General features: G+C 47.8%; 1 pseudogene; it reads left to right on the top strand.

Moving 5' to 3' along the window:
- Positions 1-318: 318 nt before the first annotated feature.
- The window catches only part of LOC123799528 (RNA-binding protein with multiple splicing pseudogene), a 147,869-nt pseudogene continuing 135,214 nt past the window's right edge, over positions 319-12,973 (top strand).

Consider the following 12,973-nt stretch of genomic DNA (forward strand, 5'->3'; position numbering starts at 1 on the left):
TGACATCCCCCAGCATCTGCTACTCAGCACCATCCAGGAAGACTCACCTGGGGTCAGCCCTGGCCTCAGTTTCCTCATCAGTGATCCGTGCATATGACGTCTGCTCTACCCTCCTCAAACCCAGAAAACAAGCCAGCCTCTTCTTTTTCTGGGCCTCTGTTTCCGCACTTACAAAACGAAGATTGGACGGAGTAATCCATGACCCCCGTCCCGTTCTGGCATTGTGATAATAACACAGCACTTTGAGCATCTGCAAGGTGACTTACATAAGTGTTCATCATCACAAAAAATTATTTGGTCATCTCAGGGAAGGTCAGCATGCCAAGAACCCAAATACCTGTCCAGACCCCATTTGTCAGTGGTGTCCCCCTGGGTATCCCACCTCGGGAGCTCTAGCTGCTTTTCAGACCATTGAAGGGCTACGGGGTTCTCTTATAAAGCTCACATCTAAGCAGTCCGTAGGGTTTGTCAGTTTTGACAGCTGCTTAGAAGCAGAAGTTGCAAAGAATGCTTTGAATGGCATTCACTTCGATCCTGAAATCCCTCAAACACTAGGGCTAGAGTTGGCTAAGGCAACCGCGAAGATGGCCGAGAACAAGCTAGCGGAGACTCCGAGGCCCCGTACCCCCCTGCCCAGCTCTGTACCTCGCTCATTGCCAGGGAGCCATCGGAGCCTACCGTGCCTGCACTTCACCCAGGAGCCCCGAAGTGTGGCCCCGTACCCTCTGTAGCCAGCAGAGTTCGCCCTTGCTCTCCCTGCCCCACTTTCCCCTGTCGCGCCTCACTGCGTGCCCGGATGCACGGGCTCCCACCCTCCGAGGCGACCCCTGGGGCTGGAAGGCCCGCCAGGTCTGTGCTGCCAGGTCTGCTCTACCAGGTTCCCGTGTGTGATGCTGGCTGCAGTCTGCTGGGTATCCATGCGCTCTTCAGCGGTGGTGGTGTTCTCAAGCTGTCCTACAGAACCGCAGCTGCTCGGGAGACCCTGCCCAGTGGGGATCCCTTCAAGACTTTGCCACAGCCTCTAGCACTCATCCGTTTGTCTCAAAGAAAAAATATAAGAAAAATGTTTTTTTCCCCAAGACAGATCGTCTGTTTTTATGTGTAATTCTCGAACTCAACTTCATAGCACTGTGGTCAGAGCGCACAGGCAACCCCTTCCCGTAATATGACAAATGAACTTTAGGGTGTTGCCCCCCCAGAAATGAGGAAAGTAATTTGTTTCAAGGTCTCCCATGCTCTCATGGGAAATGGAGTGGCTGCTGGAAAGGTCAATGGAGAGAGAGAGAACTGGCACTGGCTGTGGAGGTAACTCTTACCAATCCTGTGGACTCAGAGTCTGGTGCTCTCTTAGACCCCATTTTTGCATGTCAAGGGCTGGTATCCGCACAGAGTGGTGCTGAGTGGCATTCCCTTGATCAGAGAGGGGTTGTCAAAGGTTGCTTGGTCTTCTCTGTTGCCATGACAAGGTTTCTTGAGCAGGAGGTGGGAGGGAAAAAGTGGATTTGAGTGAGTTTGAGTGATGGGACAGAGCTGGCTATGGGCCTAGGCCCAGCCACAGAGCTGACCAGAGTCCATCGCTGTCAGCACTTCAGTGAGGGTTAGAGTGTAAATGTTGGCACCAGGGAACTGTCCTGGCCATTGTAGGATGTCCAGCATCCTGCCCCCTACCCACTAGATGCCAGAAGCACCCCCCACCCAACCCCAGATGAGACAACAAAAAATATCTCCAGACATTGCCAAATGTTCCCTGAGGAGCAAAACTGCACCAACCCCTTCCCCAGGCTTGAGAGCCATTGGTGTGAACAATTTCCACACCCTCCTAAGAGGGTCATCAACTAGCCTCTTCCTTGCATGTCCTGGGGACTTCCCGAGAACTCTCGTGTGGCGTGTGACCACAGGGCTGGGTGAAAGCTGGACTCCGGTATAACCAGGTTCTCCCTGTCCTTCTAATAACTCTCCCCTGGAGACACCACAGAGTGAAAGCTTCTCTGGGACAGGTGCTTTCTCTTCCTCTCTATCCCTGCCAGGTTCCTTCTTATCCTCCGGCACACCAAATGTGTCCCCACCTCAGGACATTTGCACTTGTTGCTCACCCTGGCTGTGGGTCTCCTCATTGTTCATGGCTCTACTCACATTGCACCATCTCATGGGCCGACCTTGATCATCATTCCAGGGACAACTTATTGTATCTCTCTGCTTGAGTTCCTTCAGAGCATTTTCCACCCTCTGGTATCATCTGGTTTGTTAATTTGCTTGTTTGTTTCTTGCATTCCTCCCCCACTGGACTATAAGCTTCCCAAGGACAGAGACCTGGTCTAGTCTGTTCCGTGCAGTGTCCACGATGCCCACTGCGGTGCATGGCTAATGGTTGGTTGAACGATCTGGGTGAGCATTACTGAGCATCTACTCCTTGCCGGGCACTGGGCTCGGGGCTGAGGATGCCGAGGCGAATAGCACAGTCCCTGCCTCCTGGGAACTCGGTGCCTCGTGGAGGGAGAGCAAGGAAGGAAGTGAGGCTAGGGAAGTATGGGAGCATGGAAGGGAACAGGTAAACCTGGCTGGTAGGTGAGGAAAGATCTCTGGGGAGGTAGTTAGAGGGAAAGGGGGAATGCACAGTCCGCACACAGTCATGGAGATACAGGGGGCCGTGGATGATGCCCAGGGGACAGGGAAGGAGCGTAGCCCAAAGCCCCAGGCAGTGGAGTACCAGTGTGATGCCTGACACAGCGGGAGGTGAGGGCGTGGGGTCCTTGAGGCCAACCCCGAGAGGCCTGGACTCCCATAGGAGGACATTGTGACCTTATCCCACAGCAAAAGGAGTCACAGAGGCAGCATAGGCTAATGGTTAGGAAGGTAGGCTTTGAAGTTCGTCTCAGATCTTGGTTCAGATCCTTACTCTGACACGACCGAACTGTGTGACTGTCCCAGAAATGTCACGTCTTTTCACCTCCATTTTCTCATTTTTGAAATGGGATTAACATTTATCTTGTTGGGTTGTTGTGAATATAAAATGAGTGCTTAGGACAGTGCCTGGCACACAGTAAGGCCTCAGGAACTCCTTGCTATTCCTACTGGTGTGGTTAACAAGGAGATATTGGAGGTTTTCCAAACAGACAAGGGATGTGATAGATGAGCATTCTAGCAAGATCGCTCAGGCAGCAGGGGAACAGCAGGTGAGATGGAAACCAGGGAGAACAGTTAGGAGGTTGCTGGAAGGAAAAGGGAGGTGGGGGGAGGTGGGGGCGTGTGTCCCAGGACCCGGAGCATCTCCTGTGGCAGACTGCAATGGCAGGAGCTATGGCCATACTTCGCCCCTCAAAGGAAGGGCACAGGGCGTCAGAGGAGGAGCCCCCATGCCTGACAGGTAATAGACACTAGGTGAGGACCAGGTGGGGACTAGGGCTCAGCCTGACCCGGGCAGCTGACAGCCTTTGCACCCCGGGAAGATGCAGCCAGCTCTGCATTTCAGACAGCCCTCGCCCCCTGGAGAAGATGTGGCTTGCCGTTTGCATGGGTGATATACTTTTAATTAAAATGGTAATCATTTGAGCATTCCCTAAAGTTTTACTTTGGGAATTTGCCTTCTCGCAAGCTCTGCCCTAATTAGCATTCTCTTTATCTCTTATTAATAAATTATATCTCAGCAGTTTCATCCACCTCCTTTGATCACCGAGTCTCATCATTGCTGAGCCAAACTCCTTTCCATATTGACATTTAGGGTGCCAACAGGCCCAAACCAGGGGTTTGAGAATTAGGGTTCTTAACTCCCAACAACCTGGAGATCCATCGCCTATCTGTTCAACTGGGCCCCAGGCAAGCACACAACGTCTGTACCTCTGAGGTCAAGAGTGTGGACCCCCTCGTACTTAATTTGAGGAAGTACCTAGATTAGGCAGATAGGCCCGAGGCAATGACCATAGAAATATTAGGACCCAGGACCATAACTAGGAAAACAGAAGCAGAAAAATTGGTAGGGTAGCTCACAGGCTTCAACCCCAGGCCAAGAAAGGTTAAGTAACCTGATTCAGGTCGCAAATGCAGGTAGTTGAAGGTTAGGGAATCGGTAGAGACTAATGTTTTCTGGGCATCTACTGTGTGCCAAGTCCTGTGTTAGGGGCTTTATGTCCATGGTCCCTGGTACTATTCCAAGCCATCTAACGAAGTATAGACAGTTTTGTCCCCAGTCTCCAAAAGAGAAAACAAAGTCTTGGTGAAATTCACCAACTTCCCTAATGTGACGCAGCTGGGAAGAGGTCCACTGGCATTAAGTCAAGGTCCGTCCAATGTGCAAGACCTTTCTCTGTTGACTGCACCATGCTGGCTGCATTAGAACCAGGATCATCTCCTGGGTCGAACCCCTCTGACCTGTCTTATAAGGCCCCCTCTGGAGGTTGTGTTAGACCCTTGCCACTCAAGCTGTGGACCATCTGCTCACTTGGGTTCATGTTACAAATGCAGAATCTCTGTCCCCGACCCACACACAGAAAGAATCTGCATTTTGACAAGATCCTCAGGTTGTTCAATTATTCACTAAAGTTTGGGAAACAAATTAGAGATTTGATATTTGCTCAGTACCTACTACTAACCCTCATGAGCCTTCCAAGGTCAATGTTATTCCAACTGAACAAACGTGGAAAAGTTAAGTGACTTCTCCCAGGTTTTATATGCAGTGAGTGGCAGAACCCAGATGTGGTCCCTAGCCTTGGCCCTGACCTGGATTCTAGAAGCTGAGGTCTAAGATTATCCCATATTTTCAGGTTGGTGTCCTTGGGCTTCAGGATGATGCCATTTTTAGCATTCCCCAAAGCCCAACTGGTATCTTCTACTTCATCCTAGTCAGATTGTAAGGCCATGAACTTGGGCATAAATGTCTTTTCTTTTTACAAGAATTATAACTGGCCAGCATGGAAACTGATTATTTCCTGGAGAGCGGGAGTTTGGATTGGCAATCATATATATCCTTGATTAATGAAAAATGGAAACATTAATTAATTACCTTTCAAAAATTGACGTGTTACAGGAGACAATGGCTTTCAAACTGCTAGCAGGAAGGAGATTTTAAAAGGAGTCCCTAGGGGTCCAGTAACAACTTCTCATTTGTGTTGAAGGAAAAAGCCAGTGGACCAACATCACTAAGCATCAGGGAAATGCAAATCAAAACCACAATGAGCTCCCTCACACCTGTTAAAATGGCTATTATCAAAAAGACAAGAGATAATGAGGGCTGGTGAGGATGTAGAGAAAAGGGAACACTCATACACTGTTGGTTGGGGATGCAAATTGGTGCAGCCGCTATGGAAAACAGTATGGACGTTCCTCAAAAAATTAGAAATAGAACTAACATATGATTGAGTGACTCCACTCCTGGATATTTATCCAAAGGGAATAAAGACACTAACCTGAAAAGATATCTGCACTCCCATGTTCACTGCACCATTATTTACAATATGTAAACAACCTAAGTGTTTATTGATGGATGAATGGATAAAGAAAATGTACACACACACACACACACACACACACACACACACACACACACAGGAAAATTATTCGGCCGTAAAAAAAGAAGGAAATCCTGCCATTTGTAACACCATGGATGGACCTTGAGAGCATTACGCTAAGTAAAATAAGTCAGACAAAGACAAATACTGTATGTTCTCACTTATACGTGGGATCTGAAGAAACCAAACTCATAGAGATAGGGAACAGACTAGTGGTTACCAGAAGTGGGGGGTGGAGGATGAGGAATGGGGGGAATGAGTGAGTGAAGGTGGTCAAAGGGGACAAACTTCCAGTTCTAAGATGAGCAAGTCCTGGGGATGTAATGGACAGACAGGGTGGTGACTACAATTAACACGGTATTGTATATTAGACAGCTGCTAAGAGAGTAGATCTCACCACATACACACGTAAAATGTAACTAGGTGAGATGATGGGTACGCTAACTAGATTTATCCCATTAATCATACTGAAATACATACAGACATCAAATAATTACTTTGTACTCCTTAAACTTATACAATGGTATGTGTCAATTTTAGCTCAACAAGGCTGGAAAAATAAAATAAAAATTTCCAAGTTAAAGAAACAAAAAAGAAAGCCCATAGAACCTCAGGAGAACGCTGGTAGGGGTGCTGCCACATGCAGTATTTGTCACCAACCCTATAATAACAGCAACAATAACGACAACATATCATTTTAATAGTAATACGAGCAACCAACACGAGGAGCCTGCCCAGTCTGTGGCAGCTGATGTTCTAAGCCAGCCTCCCGAAATTTTATGAGGAAGGTCTGGAATGAGGTCTGTTTGTCACCCCCATTTTACAGCTGAGAAAAGGGGGACTCAGGGAGAGTAAGTGACTCGCCCAAGGCACCCGACCTGATAAATAGTGGAGCCCAGATTCAGACCCATCTCCCAAATGTCTGTTCTTTCCACAGCACCCTGGCTCTCATGCGGCTTGGCTTCTGTTGGCCATGCCATTGAGGCTGGTGGTTACATTTCGGTGTTTCAGGGATGGGGCTTTAGAATGGGCCACGTGTCAGCAGCCACCAAGTGGACTCCCTCTTTTCCCCCTGCTCTTAAGTGAATTCTGGGTATGGTCACCTTTACTATCCACATCCAGACAGGCTTTCTCAAGTTCTGGACGCAAACTCTCCTCTATATCTAATCTAGGCCAAGTGTCTTTTTTAAGCCAAATAAACCAGGGTTCGAATCCCGGCTTTGCCATTTTTTTTGTGTGACCTTTGCAAGTTGCCTCTGTGTCTATGGAAATGTGGAAATAATGATAGCAGCTCGCTCGTGGAGTGCTGTGAGGCTGGAGAGGGAAAGTATGTGTGAAAGAATTGGCCTGGAGGTTGCATTTTGCAGGGAAAGCACCCGAGTTCCAGAGGAATGAGCAACTTGGCAAGGTTTCCAGGCTTCTCAGGGGAGGGGCCAGAACCCAGACCCGGGTCCCTTACTCACGACACCTCCTGCAACATTTGCTCTGCAGTGGGTTTGATGAGAAAATGCCACGTGGAAAGCAGCCCCACCCATTGAAGAATCCCACTTTGCTTTTTGATTCCCGTATCTTTAAATACCATTGACACTGGAAAGGCCCAGGTGAGGTCCAGTAACCCAGGCAAGCTGGGGCTTCTCTAGAGTGGCCTGACCAGATGGCTCCTGTCTATCTTTCTGCTTAATTCCGACCGTTTCTGCGAGGTCTCTCCTGGCCAATCAAGCTTTGGAAGCTTGTCGTTCATATCCTAGTGCAGTCCTCTGTTTTATTTTCAAATTACAGCTTTCTTATTGATACTCCTGCGCTTCGTGTCATAGTGTATGTCAGTTTGTGTTTTCTTTATTTAACGCTACCATTTTCTAATTAAACTTTTTATTTTGAAATAATTCACATGCTGCTGTAAGAAATAATACAGGGAGATCTTGTTTACCCTTTACCCAGTTTCCCCTCAAGGGTCAAAACTTGCAAAACTATAGTGTAAAATCACAACTAAGATACTGGCATTGTGTATCTTTTTAAAAACTGTATCCTTCCGGGGCACCTGGGTGATGCAGTTGGTTAAGCATCCGACTCTCAGGTCGTGATCTCGGCATCTTGAGATTGAACCCTGCGTAGGAAGGGATATTTTCTCTCCCTCTGCCCTTCCTGCTCATGCTCTCTCTCTCTCAAATAAATAAATAAATCTTTAAAAAAAATTCTTTCCACTAGAAATTAAGGCCATTATATCAGTGACCTTGTCTTGTTCAACAGAATGTTCTCCACATCTAAAACAGTGCCTGACAGACAGGAAGGGTATTAGTAAATGTTTGCTAAATATATGAATTAAAAAATATAATGCAAGGGGCACCTGGGTAGCGCGGTCGTTAAGCGTCTGCCTTCGGCTCAGGGCGTGATCCCGGCGTTCCAGGATCGAGTCCCACATCGGGCTCCTCCGCTGGGAGCCTGCTTCTTCCTCTCCCACTCCCCCTGCTTATGTTCCCTCTCTCACTGGCTGTCTCTGTCAAATAAATAAATAAAATCTTAAAAAAAATAAATAATGCAGGAGCCCGGTGTCATTTTCAGCCGTTCCTTCTTTCCCCCCAGTCTTCAAGGGTCTCTGTGATACCCGGGCAGGCTTACCTCTGAAAAGTCACAAGCTTCTCCAAGTTCTGTGTACTGAGTCTGATCGAGATAGTTAGTCTTCAGGCTGGGGCAAAGATTGTTTCAGGGGTAAGCATGCATGTATCGTTTGAAGGGCATCAATTTCCAGATACCCAGCTTGTTTTTCTACTCTCTCAAGACTGATCTGCCCAAGGAAACCTACCCAGAGGGGTTCCCAGACGCTCTTCTCCTACTTGACGAAAAGTAGACCCCTCTCATCCCATGTCTTACTAGGATGTTTTGCCCTTGGATTTCAAACCACCTGAGGTGTCAAAGGGATAACTTGAAATATTGGTTTGGAGTAAGTCCATCTTTAATGGATTAACTAAGATACCTTAAACACACAGAACTTCCTGTCTTTCCCTGAATCGTGCCTATTCCTGTTATAGGCAAAGCATTGTGCTACAAAGAAAGTCTTCGAGCTTGTGTTGAGATGCTTTGAATCCAGAGCACACAAAACGGTACAGGTTGGTGATACTGATCTTCTCAAGGTACTCAGATGTTTTTCAAGACTACCATTTTCTTTCAAGCTATATTGGTAAAAATCCATGGGTAAAATTTATACGTGCTCTCGTTCCTATTTGATGTGCTTTATTCTATGAAGGTTGTTCAAACTTACTTTTTTTTTGAATCACGACCTGAAATATTTATTCCAGTTATACCTACTTCCATTTCATCTTATGAAACGTATACTGTTTTCTCCTTTCCATTAACACAAAGTAAACTGTGTACGTGCATGATGACAACTTCTAGATAATCAGTCTAACAATTCACAAATGTTTTTTCAACATTCTTGTATGGGGGATGGGAGCAAAAAAGATTGAGGGCTACCGACACAACCCAGCCATTTGGAAAGCCATTATCAGCTGCCATTTTGATTCCAGATTTAATGTCATTGGCATTTTGAAGCCCTTTTACTGCACCCCAAGTTTGATGCAATTAGTCTACTCCCTGAAAAGTTATCAAGCAGCAGCCAGGCTACAAATGCTCCGGGTTGAATAGTTCTCTTGAAAGAGGCCTCACTGTGTTCAGCTGATAATCAAACGAATGGCTACATTGAGATAGGTCGCCAAGGGGGACCCACTGCGCCACCATCCCTTATCCGAGCCTGAGCTCTGTTTCTTGCCCGATAGGAACGCATAATCCCATCAGCGCCGATGGGAGTTATGTGCCTGCATTACTGGAAACAATAGACCATCTGAGAAGGACAATTGTTCCCAGCAACTGAGGGGGTAAACACGATTGGCTATTCCCACCCACCATCCATGAAGGGCCCGGCTGAGCCCCCAAAGCCCTTTCTTTGTTAGGCTGCAGAGCTGGAGGACGGAGGACGTGGCCTGCCTTCTTCAGTGGCTGCCATCCCCCACCTCCAGGGGCAGCCTGGCCCTGGGACATCTCCTGAAGTTGCAGCCAAGACTGGTGGCAGGAGGTCTTCCCACCTTCTCTCCTCCTTGCTCCTCACTCTTTCTAGAGACAAACCCAAAGACCCTTTTCTAGTTTATCCTTCACAGTGAAATCGTAACAGTATCAATGATAAGAATTGCAACCATTTATTGAGCACTTATCACTAGCCCAGGCAGTAAGCATTTTGTATACAGTAACGCATTTAGCTACAAATGCTCCTGGTAATTCTGCAGGGTAAATGTAATTGTTCCCCTTAAACAAGGTAAAACAGAGCCTGAAGTAAGCCAGGCATCTGGTAAGTTTTAGAACCATTTCACACCCCCAGGGCCATTCAGTGTCCAAATGCCACACTCCAAGTTCTGCTAGTGTTTCCCTCAAGACCTCTGAGACAAAGTCTGAGAATGTGCAATATACCTGCTCACTCTACCCCAAGCCCTTCCTTGGAGAAAAGTTCTAGAAGTCCTTCAAGAAGGAAACTTGTAACCAAGTATGTATACCAAGTATGTATCCTTTTTTGCACAACCCAGATTACACTTTGTGAAGGGCTAGCCCACATTGTATTGATGCAGGGAGGCTGGGTCCCGCTCTTGCACTCACAGCCTCTGAGCCAGCCGTGGAGGCAGGGCTGCTGACTGCTGCTTTGGGTTTGGAGGGCTGACGAGGGAACCAGCCACGTCCTCTCATAGTGCTCTGGCAGCAGCACAAAGCTCCACCTTCCAGCAGCTACTACCCCGTGTTTTACACCAAACATGTGTGACCTGCTCTTCCATAACAGGGGAAGAAGACCAATTGTTCCAGAATACAGGGAAGGAGAGATAGAGGGTTGTATTGAGACTTTGCTGCCCTGACATGGAGCTGAAATTCAACAGAGCAGGACTTTTCATACAGATGAAAGCGTTGGGCCGTGGGGTCCATCTCTGGGCTGGCAGTCCATAGCAGGGACCCCAGGTGATTTCCGCTGTCCCTGGGGCTCTCTCCAGCAGCAGGCTGAGGCCAGGACTCCTCCTCTGTGCCTGGGGGCTCCTCCTCTACACTGGGATGCACTCACAGCTGAGGCCCCTCATCTCTTTGTCCCGCTGGAGGGAAGGGACGGAGCCTCAGGCAGAGCATGAGGTCCAGGCTGACGTGGGACATGCCAAAATGACATGTCATGGGGATTTGTGGGCCTCACTGGAGCCATTTCCTCCAGGGGGTCATTTTATTTAGTTCCAATTGGACCCTGTGATTGGTCTCAGCCCCGGGCCACCTGGTGTCCTGGCTCCATATGGCAACGGCTAGGAAGATGCCATTTTTCAATTGAAATATGCTTCTGCCTTACTGCGGATCACTCTGTAATTGCCTTTGGCTGAAAAGGGGCTTTGATTTTTAAGACTAAGCCGGGAAGTAATTTCTCCACTTCTGATTTGTTGGACTGATGGGTCAGTGTCTTCTCTATTAATTCAAACTGAGAGTCACAGCATGGGAGTGACAGGCAGGCTTTTAGAGGTCAGCAAGTCCCGCCATTGACCTCGTATGGGAATCCCTTCCACCGACCCCTGACAGATGGTCTGTAGCCTCTGGCTGAGCACTGCCACAGACGGGGAGCTCACTCCCTCACTCTGCAGACCTACCTGCTGTTGGCCAGCTCTCAGTAACTTTGACCCCATTTGGAGCGAATAATGTGTGCTCTTTCAGGAACACCACCGGCCACATGATGCGAGGCATTTTATGTGCATGTCTTATCTAATCTTCATAATAACCCTCGAAGGTAGACACTCTTGTTCTCCCTATTTTGAAGAGTGAGTAAAACAAGTCACGGAGGGTTGAAGAAGTTGTTCGGGGTCCCACGGGCAGTAAGGGATGGAGCTGGTAAATTCAGGAAAGATCATTCCAGAGCTCTTACACAGGTTGCTTTCCGCCTTGAATAAGAACAGCTGATGCTCATTGCGTATGTACTAGGAGCCAGGCTGTGTGCTGAGGTGCTCCGCGTAGACGGTCTCATTTCGTTGTAACGAGCTCTGGGGTCGTTCTCACTGTGTCCATTTTAGAAATAAGGACTGACGTGCCCGGAGACCGTGATTCAACCAAGGTCATCAGCAGAGCCATGCTTGTCAAAAGCCATAGTGCTGCCATTTTAGAAACCGAGACTCGGGAAATTCAGGAGCTTGCCTAAGGTTTGAGCTAGACTGGACAGAGCCAGGAGGTGGCCTGACTTGGACCACGAGCTCTTCCTCATCCTCCTGCTCACCTCCAGCCCTGCGCCTTCCCTCTCCTGCTTCTCCTGTCGCCTGGGTCCTCTGAGGAGAAGCTAACCCCTCTCCCTGTCTTCTCTAATAGCTTTAACGCACTTCCCCTGTAGCTGGTTAAGTATGGGTCTAATCGCCCAAGTTTGAGAACTGCCTGACTAGAGAAAGCTGATGGTCTCTTCCAAATTTCAAGTTCTAAGAATTCCTTCATCTGTCCTTGGTCATCTTCAGAAGAGGGTCATGTAAAGGAGTGGAAATTTGAAAGTCAGAAAGTTATGGGTTCAAATCCCCACTCCTCACTGTCCTCTCTGTGGGACCGGAAGCAAGTTGAATAACCTCCCAGAGGCACAATTTCCTTGTCTAGAGAATGGAGGTAAAAATGACTGCCTCGTACGTAGTCAGTCTGCCCCTTTTGGAAGAGGGACTTCCTTCTGGAAGTACTTTCTCAATGTATCTCTGACGTTCCAGAAAACAGGGCTGAGCTGTTGATGACGTGCGTTGCCAGCCAACATGGCAGCAGCCATGCTGTTGTTGAGATGTCATTGCGTGTGCTGCTTACTTGCACGCTCCCGTAGCTCTTTGTGCTTCCTGCAGCCTCACGATAGACCCCACCGAGTCCCACTGGCACAAGCTCTCCTACTTGGGGCTTCTCTTTTAAGAAAGGTTCGGCCCGTGGTAGGCGTTAAAATCCATGGGCTTTGGAGTCGGGTGTTTTGCCATTTTTGGACTCTGAGATCTTATACAAGTTGGTTAATCTAGCTGAGCCTGCCTCCCCAAACTAGAGTCGTTCAGGGTTGAAGACATATTCATAGTAGTAACCAAACATTGTTTCTCTTTCTATTCCATGCCCTCTGCCCTCTTACTTTGGCCAACTCTGAGGCTGACCTCTTAGAGGCACTAAATGCTATTTGTTACCTCCTCTTCCTCTTGTGTTTCCATGCTCATGCTCTCAGTTTGACCCGAAGGATAATCTATCAGGTATGTTAATGGACACAACTGTACTTTATAGTCTTATAAAAAGTATGGTTCCAATGTAAACCACTTCTTTTACCCTTCCAGGCCAAATCTTGTGAATTAAATACATTAGTATAACAATATGATTTGCACTATGTGCATTCATTCAGATAAGATTTCTCGAGCGTCTTGCAAGTGTGTAGTGATTAGTACTGTGCCTGGTATATAGTAAGTGCTTAATAAATACTTGGT

This window comes from Ursus americanus, chromosome 24 (genome assembly GCF_024610735.1).
Source record: "Ursus americanus isolate L20-20 chromosome 24, mUrsAme1.1.p, whole genome shotgun sequence".
Classification (NCBI taxonomy): domain Eukaryota; kingdom Metazoa; phylum Chordata; class Mammalia; order Carnivora; family Ursidae; genus Ursus; species Ursus americanus.